This window comes from Anopheles coluzzii, chromosome 3, assembly GCF_943734685.1.
Source record: "Anopheles coluzzii chromosome 3, AcolN3, whole genome shotgun sequence".
In the NCBI taxonomy this organism is placed as follows: domain Eukaryota; kingdom Metazoa; phylum Arthropoda; class Insecta; order Diptera; family Culicidae; genus Anopheles; species Anopheles coluzzii.
Genome location: NC_064671.1, coordinates 88,654,750 through 88,667,947, shown reverse-complemented (window position 1 = coordinate 88,667,947; position 13,198 = coordinate 88,654,750). Strand labels below are relative to the sequence as shown.

The 13,198-nt window shown below is 43.4% G+C and overlaps 3 protein-coding genes across 3 annotated transcripts in view; all 3 read left to right on the top strand.

Moving 5' to 3' along the window:
- The window catches only part of LOC120955150 (1-acylglycerol-3-phosphate O-acyltransferase Pnpla3-like), a 209,451-nt gene that overhangs the window by 87,678 nt on the left and 108,575 nt on the right, over positions 1-13,198 (top strand). The gene's annotated exons all lie outside the window — the stretch shown is intronic.
- LOC120957639 (neuroligin-4, X-linked-like) overlaps positions 1-13,198 on the top strand; it is a gene marked incomplete at its 3' end in the record, with an annotated part of 129,514 nt that overhangs the window by 19,056 nt on the left and 97,260 nt on the right. Inside the window, exon 2 of the mRNA XM_040379943.2 lies at positions 2,779-2,848. The remainder of the gene's footprint in view (positions 1-2,778; positions 2,849-13,198) is intronic.
- LOC120956844 (mRNA (2'-O-methyladenosine-N(6)-)-methyltransferase) overlaps positions 1-13,198 on the top strand; it is a 218,602-nt gene that overhangs the window by 147,910 nt on the left and 57,494 nt on the right. The window lies entirely within an intron of this gene.

The window sequence follows — 13,198 nt, the reverse complement described above, 5'->3', positions numbered from 1 at the left end:
CTACCCTTGTTTTGATCAACACATTACTCCTACAGAAGGGTGTTAAACAGTTTGACTAATTCGTCAGCTCGTTAAGCAGTTTGATTGAACCCATTCAAATCAACCTGCTAGAGATGATCAACATACTCAGTGTTTATTGTTTGAAGGGTAAACAAGAAATTACAACGATCGCATCCAAACCAAATGCATTCTTGAGCGTGATTCCCTAACGATTGGCCTGTTTGATGTTACGGTCCACATGGGTCCGTCGGGAGCTTTCCAACTTGTCCTGGTCAGCATTTACACGAATCAACCTGTACGAGCCTGTACGTGGTCAAGATTTATCATTCGATCGATCGAAATGCTTCAACCGACTCTGTTTGATGCGAGAAAACCTCTCATCACTAGATCACCAGACCACTCACAGACTCGGCCCTGTCGCGAGGTCAGATCATTCGATTCATCATTTATTGACGTCGGTTTCGAACGTAGCTCACGGCGGATGTGTGCGGTTCGGCATTCATTCCGACTAGGGAGATCGATGATATTAATATTGAAATCGGCAATTTGGTGTAACAGAACGGAATGATTTACAAAGCGTTCAAGTACGCTACCGGGACCAGTTTCTGCGCGCATACAATGCCGGTTGATTGCGCATTGAAAAAAAGCTCACTGGATACGAGGCACGGCTTTTTTTGGTTCCGTTTTGAAGCTTGTAACGCGCGTTCACTTTTACGAGCACGTTTTTACATTCATCACAAGATATAAAAAAGGTCAGAAGCATGCAGCTGCATCAGCGATGCGTAATTGAATACCGTTGGGAGGTCGGGAATTAAGCGTATGACATTGATGGTTTGATGTGCCTTGACGTGAATGTGCGCGCTTTTTACCCCACTGCCACGCGAAATGTGAAGCTCAAATGAATGAAGTGAGGAAAATGAAGGCACAAAAAAAAGAGAAGCGACTGCAACGGAAATGTGTGTGAAACGAGCCCCGGAATCGGTTTTAGTGTGGAAATATTTTACCCATCAATGCGTCGATATTGCCCCCGATATTGGAATGTGCAAAGCGATCGTTTACATCCCTTTGTAAAGTGATGCATCCGATCGGTGCTGTGCGAAAAGCGATGCAAAGAATTAGAACAATTTTGAAAAGCATTGGAAAAAGGGTAATGGTTTATTTTTTGCTGTTGCTGATTGGAGAGCAAATCGCTGGATGGTGCTCGAATTTGCTGCAACAGTGAGCAAGCAGGGTTTGATTTTTATGCACTATGCTTTTTTTATGGAAGGTCATCAGGGGGCAAGTATGGGTTGGTAGGTAGGAAGAAAGGGATGCACCAATTGGAAACGTGAAAAGTGGCAGTTTTTCCCCATTAAGTTTCATTTTTGTTGCATCAATGGGGCCTGTTAGTGGCGCATTGCTGTGATAACAAGGATGCGTAACTTTCACTGGGTTTGTAACATTGCTGAATTATCTAAGTTGCGCTATGTGAATAAAAATATGCAAATATTCGAAGGCTCATTGAAATGGTTCGAATCAATTCATGCTTTGAAGAGAGATGTTTGTTTTAATCCTCTGAGGGCTTTGAAATTGTAGGGTGGTATGGGGCTCTGATGCTGAGCAATTTCGATACAATTAAGAGAATCTAAAGGCCGGGCTACATTGATCGTACTCGCAGGCGTAATTTTGATTTTCACTAGCGCATCTGGCGGCGACCAGCGCAAGCTAGATGTGGGTATAATTTAAGTGCCAAAATTATTCATACTTGGTGTCTCATCAAGTTTCGACCAGGCTACCTGTTTGCCGTAGGAAATGTTGATAAACGTCCATAAATTGCAACAAAATAGGCCGTTAATTGTTGTTGGTGGATAAATCGTCATTCATACAAAGCGCTAGGCAACATTTTTCCCCATCTTCCAACATCTTTCCATCATTGGGTAAAATTATAGCCTCCTGGACCCAAAACACTTTTTGACAGATAAATTATACCAGCATCTAGCTTCAACCCGCCGCCGCTAGATGGCGTACGCGTTCACAAAAATTACACTAAGGAGTACGATCAATGTAGCCCGGCCTTAAGGTCAGATGCACAAAATTAGGGAATAGAAGTAAATAAATAAATATTATTTTATATTTGTTTTATGAAAATATGTTGTGATAGTGTACACTTTTGGTCTGTAATAAAATCCCCTTAAACTTCACAATATTTTATTTATGTATTTGTATATACTTGTCCACCATGTTCGACTTAACAAGAGAAAGATATAAAATATAAATATAAATTTAATCAATGTTGCCCTATAAATTTCAAAAACTGGTCAGAAATAAAAAATAATATTGCTCAATCGACGATAATAGTTTAACTTGAGAAAATTTGTTCTTGAGCTGTAGTTGGATTTGCCCAATAAGGGCTTTTATAATTGATAATTGAAATATTCGTGAAGATGATTTAAAACGATGTTTACATTAAATTCAAACAAATCTCAAACAATTGCTGTATTATTTATATTTTTGTAACAACTGCCTAGTTGGTCGTTTCTCTTGAACAATCGCTGTTTTGATTTACAGAAAAAAAACATCTGTGGTATTTTATTTACTAAACTTTTACTGATAATGAAATCAATGTGTAAGCCCAAAGGCAAGATAATCTACATTTGATAGTAGTAGTAATTGATTACAATCAGAAAAAATAGCTAAAATTGTTATTCAAGTAGAAAACTCATCCACTTTGAAGCATTTTACTTTCAATCAACTCTTCAAATTTACTAACGATCAATTTTCTCCTTTCTTTTTTTGCAGCCAGAACAGCTGTAATTTCCCCGCTAGCCGTGGCCATTTAGTCGAACACAGAAAAGAGGAAACATAACAGGTAAGCCACAGAAAATGGGCCCAATTTGATGGGATGTGATGGTACCAACAAAAAATGAGAGCTGCGGTAAACGTTCATTGATGAGATAAATTAAACGGCAAACACTTGACATATGAGTGGGAGAAAAGAGAGAGAGATGGAGAGAAAAAAGGGAGTAGAGTGATGCTAAAATCAAACGGTTCAATCAAAGCGTAATCGTACTGGCAGGCTGTGCGTCCGGGCGCTTGGGGTGAAACCAACGAAGCTCGGTTGATTGGGTGCGGCCCGTTGACCGGGTCTCGTTCACATCAGGCCGCACATTATCCCGTTCGGTTGAGTTGTAAATAATTGGAATTAATAGCTTCTTCCGTGCGTTTTTACCAGCGCTGCCACCGGATGTGATTATAGTTGGCCAGCCCGTTCCCGTGTGGGCAGGTCGTAAAGTTGTTCCGGTGAACAAGGGCCGACACTGATTGGTCGGTGGTACCAGGTTGCTGCTGTTCGAGTATAATATGTTGCCTCGCTTTTGTTACTGCGTTCGCTCCGCAAGGTCACTAACAACGCGATGAAGGGGCAGACTTTGCGTATTAGCAGTAAACAAGAATTAAGGTGAAACTAATTAATTAGCATAAATGCTTAATCAGCCCGGCCGCCAGGCCGTTGACTTGGTTCGTTCGCCGGTAGCGTCTTACTCGATGGTAGCGCAAAACGGTACCCGAGGTACACCAGTCCGTGCAGCGTACTTCTTCAGGTCAGTGACAGTTTGAAAAGCAGCTTGTTTTCCCCATGTTGAGTCAAGGCACACACGCAAACGCTTGTACAAAAACTGCACAAGAAAGTTTGACACCATCGCCATCGCTGCCAGCACACGGGGAGCCGTAAACATGTTGCAGCTTCCACTGAACGGTGAACAAGCAGCAAAACAAGCGCGTCATAAGCCGACAAGTTCACCGTGACTTGACGTTTTGCAAACGGTGGCCATTGCTCGGTCGCCCCATTGACCGGTGGGCTTCCCCACTTTTACAGCCCAGGGGTCGGACATTTGCAAGTCGTTTTTTTTCTCTTCTAACTCTCTTCTCTCGAAGGCTTCTCTATTGCAAACATGGCTTCTGGAAGCAGCTTAAACAGCGCCATCTGGTGGAACTCGGGCGGGTTTCGAGGGGTGTAGTTGGACTGTAGTGCAAAAAGCGCTTTTTTTATGATTTCCCATCCCAACCGACATCTCTGAAGGTGGACAATAAGTGCAAGTTCCGGGCTGCATCTGACAGGCTCCAGCGGCGACCATGGGCCGTGGGTTGTAATGCCCTTGTCATGTTGTTACGCTGCCGTGCTGAATCACTGCACAATCGGGGCTGCCGACCCGACGCGATGGAAGGATGTATCGCTCGGAAGAGGGGAAAAAAACTTTGTTCCCCGCGTTACGCTTCCACCTTCCTGACTCTTGCCCCAAGGGGGTTGAGGTTTGGCAGTTGATCCCGTGGTCTAGTACGTGGCGTAACCGGAACGACCAACACCAGGAAGCGGAAATGTATGTTTGCGGGCGTACGGAAGCATGCTTTATGGTGGTAAATTTACATTTTAGGGAAGGAAATATACAGTGTGTGTGTGTGTGTATGTGTGCACAAACATACGCCAGCCTCAGTGCACTTCGGTGCGCTGTCTTATTCGATTAGACCAGGGAGCAAAAGGGAAGGTGAGAAGGTAAAGGAAACGTTCGATATCGTTCCACAGCCGTGGCTGTGTGGCTTCTGTTTGTTGTTTACGTGTTTATGAAGAGTTAGAGCGGCAGTAGCAAGATAAGCGAGGTAATGTATGAGCTTCCAAAGGGTTTTCGGGCAGCCTCAGTTGCGCTACCTGTTGAAAACAGTTAACAGAAGCAGCAGTGCTGTACATCACCGAGTACAGATTGTGTCCAGCGTCTGTGGTCCACCAGGTTTGGAGGGATTATAAATTCAAGTTTTTGGGGTGTTCGGTGTGGTAAGGTGGACAAATGTGAGGAGGTCACTCGGACGCCAAGCCAAGGTGGTTATTGATTTTAATGATACTATGAGCGGGCGGAAGATGTATACGGTGACATTCATTGAATAACAGCTGTTACAAAATGGGATGATCTGGACAGGAAAGGAGGCGCTTAAGGACATGAAGTTGTTATTTGTTTATATTTTTCAAGACTTTAAGCATGTTGATTTCATTTGCCTTTCTGTCTTAGGAATGAAAATTTGCAATGTATTTATTTTGTTTGAATCAAATTATTGATAAATTGTGATTGTAATGGAAATGTAAATGGAACAGGTTTGCTAGAGTAACAAGAAAAAGTAAAAGGCAAAACAGTTGTATTCAATTTCAAAACGTTTCTTCCAGATTTGTCTCTCTTTAGTTACAAATCGAGAAATAAGTATACGGCATAATTGATGATGCTGTCAAGTTTTTTGTTTTCTTTCCACAGTAATTTCCACAAACTGTTTGTTATTACCTGCGTGGCTGTATGCAAACATAATTTGAATGTATCCATTCTCAATTAAAAGAGCATCGGCAAGTGCAGAAATCACAAAAACTTCCTAAAAAACGATGCAAAACTCGTAATGGCTCCGCCCGACACTGCACCGGACAGCTGCGTGAACATAACCAGTAAAGTTTGAGCATTTGCTGTTACTCGCTGCACATTGCTCGAACTACCTCCCTTCGTTTGTCTTTTGCTGTTATCGCCGCTGTAGAGCGTTAAAAGTTGTCTCATTAAAACAATACACTGTCCAGCGAGTTTGGAGGGCGTACCACGACAATGGGATCAAACAGCAGCAGCAGCAGCAGCCATTGTTCGTCATTTGGCCGTCAGTGCTTGTGCAGGTGGGTTTGGCAAGCGTCCGTCCCATACATGCAGATGCTACGAAAAGTTTAATTGATTTTCTGTACATTCTGTAACTAATGTACGCCTCAATACACAGCCTACGGAAATGGAGGCGGAGCAAGTTTAGTTCGACGCTCGGTGCGGCTTCCGTAAGGGACAAGTTTTGCACAGTTGTTTGTCGTGGCAGAGTTCCCGTGTTTGATGAACCGTTTGAAGTTTTGTTGCTGATGCGTTTGAAGATCAAAGTGGTGGTAGTTGGAGTAAAATTAGATTGTTGAATGTTTATTAATTCCAGTAACGTGCAAATGGCAGCTTGTCACGAATGGAGGCAAATACGAATGGAAGAGTTTGATGGCCTTAAGATTGATGTTATTTTATAAGCGTAAGGACAAAACTCGAACTTATTGAATTAATTTAAAATCGATGATTTTATGTAAGTGCAATTGAAAAATAATCGCAACTTGATTAATTAAACAACCACATTAGCTCTTGAATTGAGCCGCTTAGGAATAAAATGATTCCAACACCTAAATAAAGTTTAAATAGTAAACAGTTATTAAATAGTTACATTTATCAAGGGATGGATTCAGCTTTCAATTATTGGGAGGTTTTCCGATACTAGTAAGCTTTTTTGTAAGACGTTTAACAGCTGGCGGCTGTCAAAATCTCACTAACAAAAGGATTTTAGAATTTACACAATTGCTAAAATTCAATGTGGGTGAAACGTAATTGTCAACTGGATACAACCCGGATGATGAATATTGTTCCAGTAACAAGCTGAAATTTCAGCTTACTGGCTAGAAAAAGAAAACAAGTGATTATTTTTTGTAATTAATATCGAAAAAAGCTAATTAAAGATGGACAAGCAGTTCCTCTCTGGCGTCTGGTCTTCATCCGTGTAACCTGAATTACCTAATTAAAGAGCGTTTGATCAAACGCACCCGTCCGAAGATACCGCACAGATGTGTTGAAATCAATCTACTCACTCCCTCTCTTGCCATCTAAACCATTCTACCTAATTAATGTGGCCGACGTTAAGATGGAACACCGGAGCGGTAGAGCCAAACGAGACAGGACCGTACTCATCAATCACTAACGCACGTATCACGCCCGTGATGGATGGTGGCTTGCAGCGATCATTGATAAAATGGTAGATGCTAGAGGAAATGGTGGAAAACGGAAGCCTGTAGCTACATTCAACAAGGTCCACTACATCACCCTTCAGCCCGATATCGATTGCAAAAGAAAGAGCCTATCGCTGTGCCTTCGCTGCAAAACTGATCGCGAGCTTGCGGTTTTGAAGCAAGCCACCTGTGCGTGTTATGAGTTTTTTTGTTCGTTTTGCATGAGCAACGTTACGCCTTTCCGTTCACCTTGAAGTGGTCGATTTTCAGAACCATTACCCGTTTAGCAAAGTGAGGAAATGGGATGGTTTCATTTCCAACGGAATGAAACAACAAGTGAAACGAGCGATTCCACACCACATTCGTCTCTTCGGCACCATTGAAACGGGTGCGCACTGAAGAGCTCATGTCAGCAGCAAATCTGGAAGCGAAAAGTTGTTGAAGCCGATAATGCTTCTCCGGTGACACGGTCTGGTGTCCCCTTCCCGCTTCTCAAACACTCCACACCAAAAGGGAAGCCTTTTCTTACTTGAAATGACACTTTGAGCAGTAGAGTCATTCCAAACAGGAGCCGAGGGTTCGAGGATCGTACGCGCGTCGTAACACACTTGCCATCACGGTGAATGGTGATAGTCACGCATCACGTGTCACGATTGTGTTGTCGCCCTGACTAGAAGGGGCGTTGGCAGCAATAGGGCACAGAGGGAATGGCGAAGACAATCGCAGGGACACAAACACGAGCACAGCAGCAGGCAAGGGTGTGAATATTTGTACAAGTGTAAATAAATCGATTCCACTTGAAGCAGCTGCCAACGGTGCTAAGCCCCCTTCTGGGAACTTGGCAAGTGGACTCAGCAACTCGGGCGAAAAGGAAAGTTTCTTCGAAGAACCCGCAAGTAAACATAAGGGAAGGGCAACGAAAAAGTTGCTTCAATCTTACATACGGCCATGCATGTGTACTGAGTAGAAGGGGTCGATCATGCTTAAGCAATCTGAGCTACGACAATCGGTTGTCGTTGTGACTTCTCCCCACCGGCACTTGGATTCGGCCTCCGATGTTTATCGCCCCATTGATGGAGAAAGAGAAACGGAGTATCCAAGATATTCAATATGACCTGCTGTGCAATTTACCTGCCAGTGTTAACAGAGAGCAACGGGAGAACAACAGAAGCACAACAACAATCCAATCACCGACCGAGGAGAAAAAGGCACCAACCGACTAAAATATACTAACAAAAGAAGCGTGAAAAACTTACAAATTCCTTGCACGTGGTTCAACTTTCCAGCATGGGCTAGACGACCGTGGGAAGGGTGGATGCTGGGGGTTACCAGTCACTCTGTCAGCTGGAAATGGAAATGGAAGCGAACCGGAAACTTCTCTAGCAAAGCGTGTACGATCAGACGGTGCCGGACCGAGCCGGCTCTGGTGACACACTTTTTTCTGTGTGCCTCTTTCTCTCTCTCTCTCTCTCTCTCTCTCGCTTTTCTCGCTTCAAAGAATACATGTCATTTGATTTGTCCCACCTGACTGTGCCTGCAGCGCTGCGACTGCTACTACTGCCACCACACTGCTGCACTTCCTTCCGATCAGTGTTGTAATATCTTATCGCCTTGCAACACACTTGATGCGACGCATTGTTCCGACCGGATCGAACGTGCAGCATCATGCCGTGCTCCGTGTTCGGTGCGGGATTTAGTACGCTTGCCCGGCTTTTCCGGTGGAACCGGTGGTTCTAGAGGAATGATTTTTTCACCTCGTTCCCGGTCCCGTGCTTTGTTTCCTCGTTTCCGGTTTGTGGGCGGGGAAGGTTTGTTAGCTTTGATGCTTGTGTTGCGCATGATAGGATAGGAGTGGGGTGCGTTCACCGGATATCGTTCTGCTTAGTCGGATTAGAGCTCGAGCTGATGGCGTAGCGTAGCGAGTTGTTCGCACTGGTGCACAGGTGGCAGGTGGTAGAAGCAGCTCAGGTGAATAAGATGAAGAAAGGCGGAATTTGATGAATGGTTGATTTTGCAACGTTCTTCCGGCCGCGCACAGCTGGAACGACAGAGCCGCTTTGGCGTGGGACGCATTTCGGGATGCTTGGGATCCAGCTGTTGCAGAGCATTGGGAATTGGGATGGGAGAAGAGATTTCGCAACTGCTCGTTTGCATTCCATGAGAGCACTGATAAGATTGCACGTGATTTAGGAAATGAACAGCATTGTAAATTTAAAACAAGCAGCTATTGAAAATAGGAACCTATGTTAGAGGAGATTGGAGAGATTGTTATGTTATTGGATGGTGAGTATGCATGCTTAACAGTTAAAATGAAAGGTACAAGTGTGAGACTATGAAAAGGATATCATTTATTAGACAATTCTCTTGGATTGGTAGACGGGATAGGGATAGGTTGAAATCGAACAGATCTGAGGCACCATTGAAAGACGAAATAGCTCCTAATAATGGCTCATTGCGAGCAAAATGTGTACGACCGTAAAGTGCGACAAGGAGCATAACAATGTACACGAGACAGAAGGTACGGAGCCTCGATCGTATGAAGCAACAGGCCTGCCGTGAAAGGAGCCTGAGCGACCGAAAGCGCATCTATCGTCATACGAAGGAAAAGGGAATAGACTGATGACCCAGTGACCTACGAAATACAATCTTTGTAAATCGTCTCTGGATCCTCTCAATCGTTTGGAGCACAGATACTTGGACAGGAGACCAGATGATATAGGAATATTTCACGGACAGACCCAGCAATAATAAAGGGACTTAAGGCAACGACTAATATAACCAAATAACCAGTTGTTGGGCTGATTGATGACTTTTTGATGCTCTTTGAAAGAGAGACTCGGATCAAATAATACACCAAGATCTTTAGACAAAGATACTTGGGGAGTAGGGGCATCACAGGGTCTAGAAACTTGAGATATACATGTAGTGGTTCGGAAAAAAGACAAGACAGAACATTTTTCAGGACACAGAACCGCTAGAAGCACACCATGAAGAGAATTTACAGAGCCAGAATTGAAGGACAAGATAATCAGCTTTAGAAGATATAGGAAGAAAAACTTTAACGTCATCCGCATATTGCAAGAACCTTTGAAAGGAAATATAGAACGATTGACGATCTCACGAAGTTTGCAAAAAATCAACGAAACAAGGTTCAACGAATTTAAAATTAAAAAGAAATGCAAGAATATGAGAATTATCCAAAAACCCAATTAAACAATTACAAAAGAACTTTACAATTTATCTGAATTATTCACCAGGAATCCGATTCTACGAAGATCTTTTCTTGCAAACAACGTCAAGAGTCTTTTATTCGAAATTAAAACAAAACGTCCTTTGTCGTTTCCGAGTCAAACACCCGTAGGCAACATTCAAAGCTTCAACAATTTGTAAGCCGTTCAACAAAGTACAATTAAAATCTGTATAAAATAGCTTATAATCTAACAAAAAAAACGAAACCCACAAAGCAATGCAACATGATTCTAATTAAAATCGCAACAGCATCAACCAATCAGCCGGTCGGACATGGTCTCCCGTTTTGCGTTACATCTCTCTTTCCCTGCTTGATAAATGCGTAAACGTATCGCTTGACTTTACGCCACAGCTAATTAATCATTTTCTCTCATCGCTGACCACTGTCGGGTGCTGGACCGTGTGCCGGACCGCGGATGAAAGGATTAAGCAGATTTTCATCTCGTTTTGCGCCTCGCACCCACCCCGCCGATCCGAGTAGCAGTTTCCTAGCAGTGCCGGCGGTTAGCAAACCCTTCGTCAAGTTAATCACACCGTGCACGATCTTTGCAGGCGAACACACGCAGAAATGCATGGCGGCCGCTAGAGGTGGTAACATGGCTTCCAATTAATTTGCCACATGATCCAACAGTTGCCCATGTCTCGAGAGTGCGAAATGAAAGCGAACACCGGGGCTAAATGGAGCGGAGCGAATCGGGGCGCTGCTACTGCTTTCATTTCCTTTTTTATTTCTGCTCCCCGATCCGATGTAATGGGAACTGTTCGTTGTTGTTGCTTGTTGTTGTTGTTTCTGTAGCAGCTTTTTTTGGTGAGCTCCACTTCACATGCAACGAGACAACAATGTACGACGGTTCCACGGTTCCAATAGCATTGATCACGCGGGTCGTTCTTTTTCTTCTTCTGTGGTTGCTTGCTTGAAATAGTATACTAAGGACTAAGTAACCGCCTAGGTACAAAGCAAAAGGGTCGAGGTGTGGGGTACAAACGGGAACGAAGGGTGACAGGAAATGCCAACAACGGAGGACACCGAAATGCTCAAATCAGGCTCGAAGGTAATCCTCTTTCTTAAGTTATTTGCAGTATTGGTGTATTTTTTCGGCTCCCTTTCTTCTCAACTCACCCTCCTCCCTCGGGGGAAAACGGAGCGAAGCGCGCTTGACGGGGCGGACCGGTTGGTTGGTTGGTTGGTTACGGCTGGTTCCTTTGCCGTCGGCTTCCGATTGCGTTTTGCTTTGATTTATGTGATTATATTGGAAGCCTGCCTACGGTGGCTCGGCGGTTGAGTTGTGTTTCATGTTTGAAGATGTGCTTTGTTACATGCCGGGTTGGGTGTGGAAAATATCCATTAAAATAGACTTACGCCAACTTAATCGTCATCGTCTTTGAATGGATTATTTTTTCCCCTGTTTTGTGGAGCGTGTTGTGTAAAATCTTTTTTTTACAAACATTTAAAAGAAAATACTTGACAAGTATTTTTACTGAAACAGATGACATGAGACATTGTACCGTTGTGCGTCTCGTTTATGACTAGCTTTTTTTGTCGATCCAAAAACAAATATGAGAATAAGTTATGTGGGGGCCTTAGCTTCAATATATAGTATAAAACTAAATAAGATAACTCAATAAATAAGATAACTAAATAAGATTATTTGTTTTTATTGTAAGTTATTTATGATTAAATAGAGTTTTCCCGGGGTTTTCATAGTTGTGGGACACTTCCTGGACTCCTTCTTATGGGAACTTTATATGATGTAAATTGAACTATACGCCATCCTTTTCGGATAGGACTCTAGGAAATTCCTGTTAGATTTGTCCAACAAGGATGCCATAGAGTCCATTTCCCATTACATTAAGTTGATACCACGTAAGAAAGAGTCAATTAAGTGTCCCACAGCTATGAGCACTTCTGGAAAACCGTGTAAATATTACAGGAATTCTTTGACCATCTCAACATTAAAGTTTAAATCCAACTCAAATGCATGGATAAGATGAAAAATATAAGGTTTTCTATAAAATTTAATTGGAGGAAAACGATAAGCTAAGCTTTTAAACAAGGATTAATCTAAAATAAGATAAATCCATTAGCATTTGCTATATTTTATTGATATTTTACCAGCTGTGCAAGCAAACCATTTTATAAAGTAAGCAAATGTAATCAAACTAAACGAGTGTAGGTAGGCGCATCGTTGATCACATTATTCTTGGGGTTTAAATGCACTGCCTACACAGGTTTAACCGCTTTTCAAATCCAACCACTGTTTACCTGACTCCATTATCAAACTTTATCGTTACTGTTTGGAAAATGCTCGTCGAGTGAAAGCAAAACTGCCTCCCTCCGCCCACGGATTCATCTTTCGCCGGGCAGCAGCTAACATGAAACGCAAAAAAGTTAGCCAGCCAAAGCGGGGCCATGAATAAAACAGTGCCATTAAAATTCGACCTCCTGTGTCCAGCCACTGGCGTGTGTTTGTTGTGTGTATGTGTGTCGTTTACAGTGCGTGAGGAAATAACGCAATATTGACAGCTAGGAAGGAAGCGGTGCGAGTCGTCCTGCGGCTTTGCAAGGGGAAACAATAAAGCAAACATTCACCTTCAAAAGAGAACAGAAATGAAAAAAACTGCCCAGGTGTGTAGGTTGAGATGATTTATAATTACATCCCGCAGTGGTTCGTAGCTTCAAAAGTGGCACAATGCAGCACGAAAAAAAAGGAGAACCCAGCTGACCTTCGTTTTACAACGGAGCGGAAACGCGAGCCATCGACATCCCGCTGTTTGGACGAAGGGCCCTACCTCCCAGCTTTCGCTTTTGCGAATGGGTCACGGGTAAAAGCTTTTTGCCAAAAAGGGAAAGTCCTTCAGCGGGCGCGCAGAACGGCCACCATGTTCTGGGGTGGGCTGCGCACACAAATGGCTCCGCAGGGGCCACTGGCCGGGCACCATTTGTAGCCAGACGAGCCGGCAAGATTAAAAGAAGCGTGAATTCTGCACGTCACGTTTTGGGTTTATTTGTGGCACGGCATGCGCTGGTGTGTTGTTGAAGCAAACCCGGCACGTGGTGGAGGAGTTGGTTCATTCTGGGTCGTTGATACATGGTCTTGCTTTTTTGAAAAATACATTAATACAAATTTTCGCTCTGCCAGCTTTGTAGGCCCA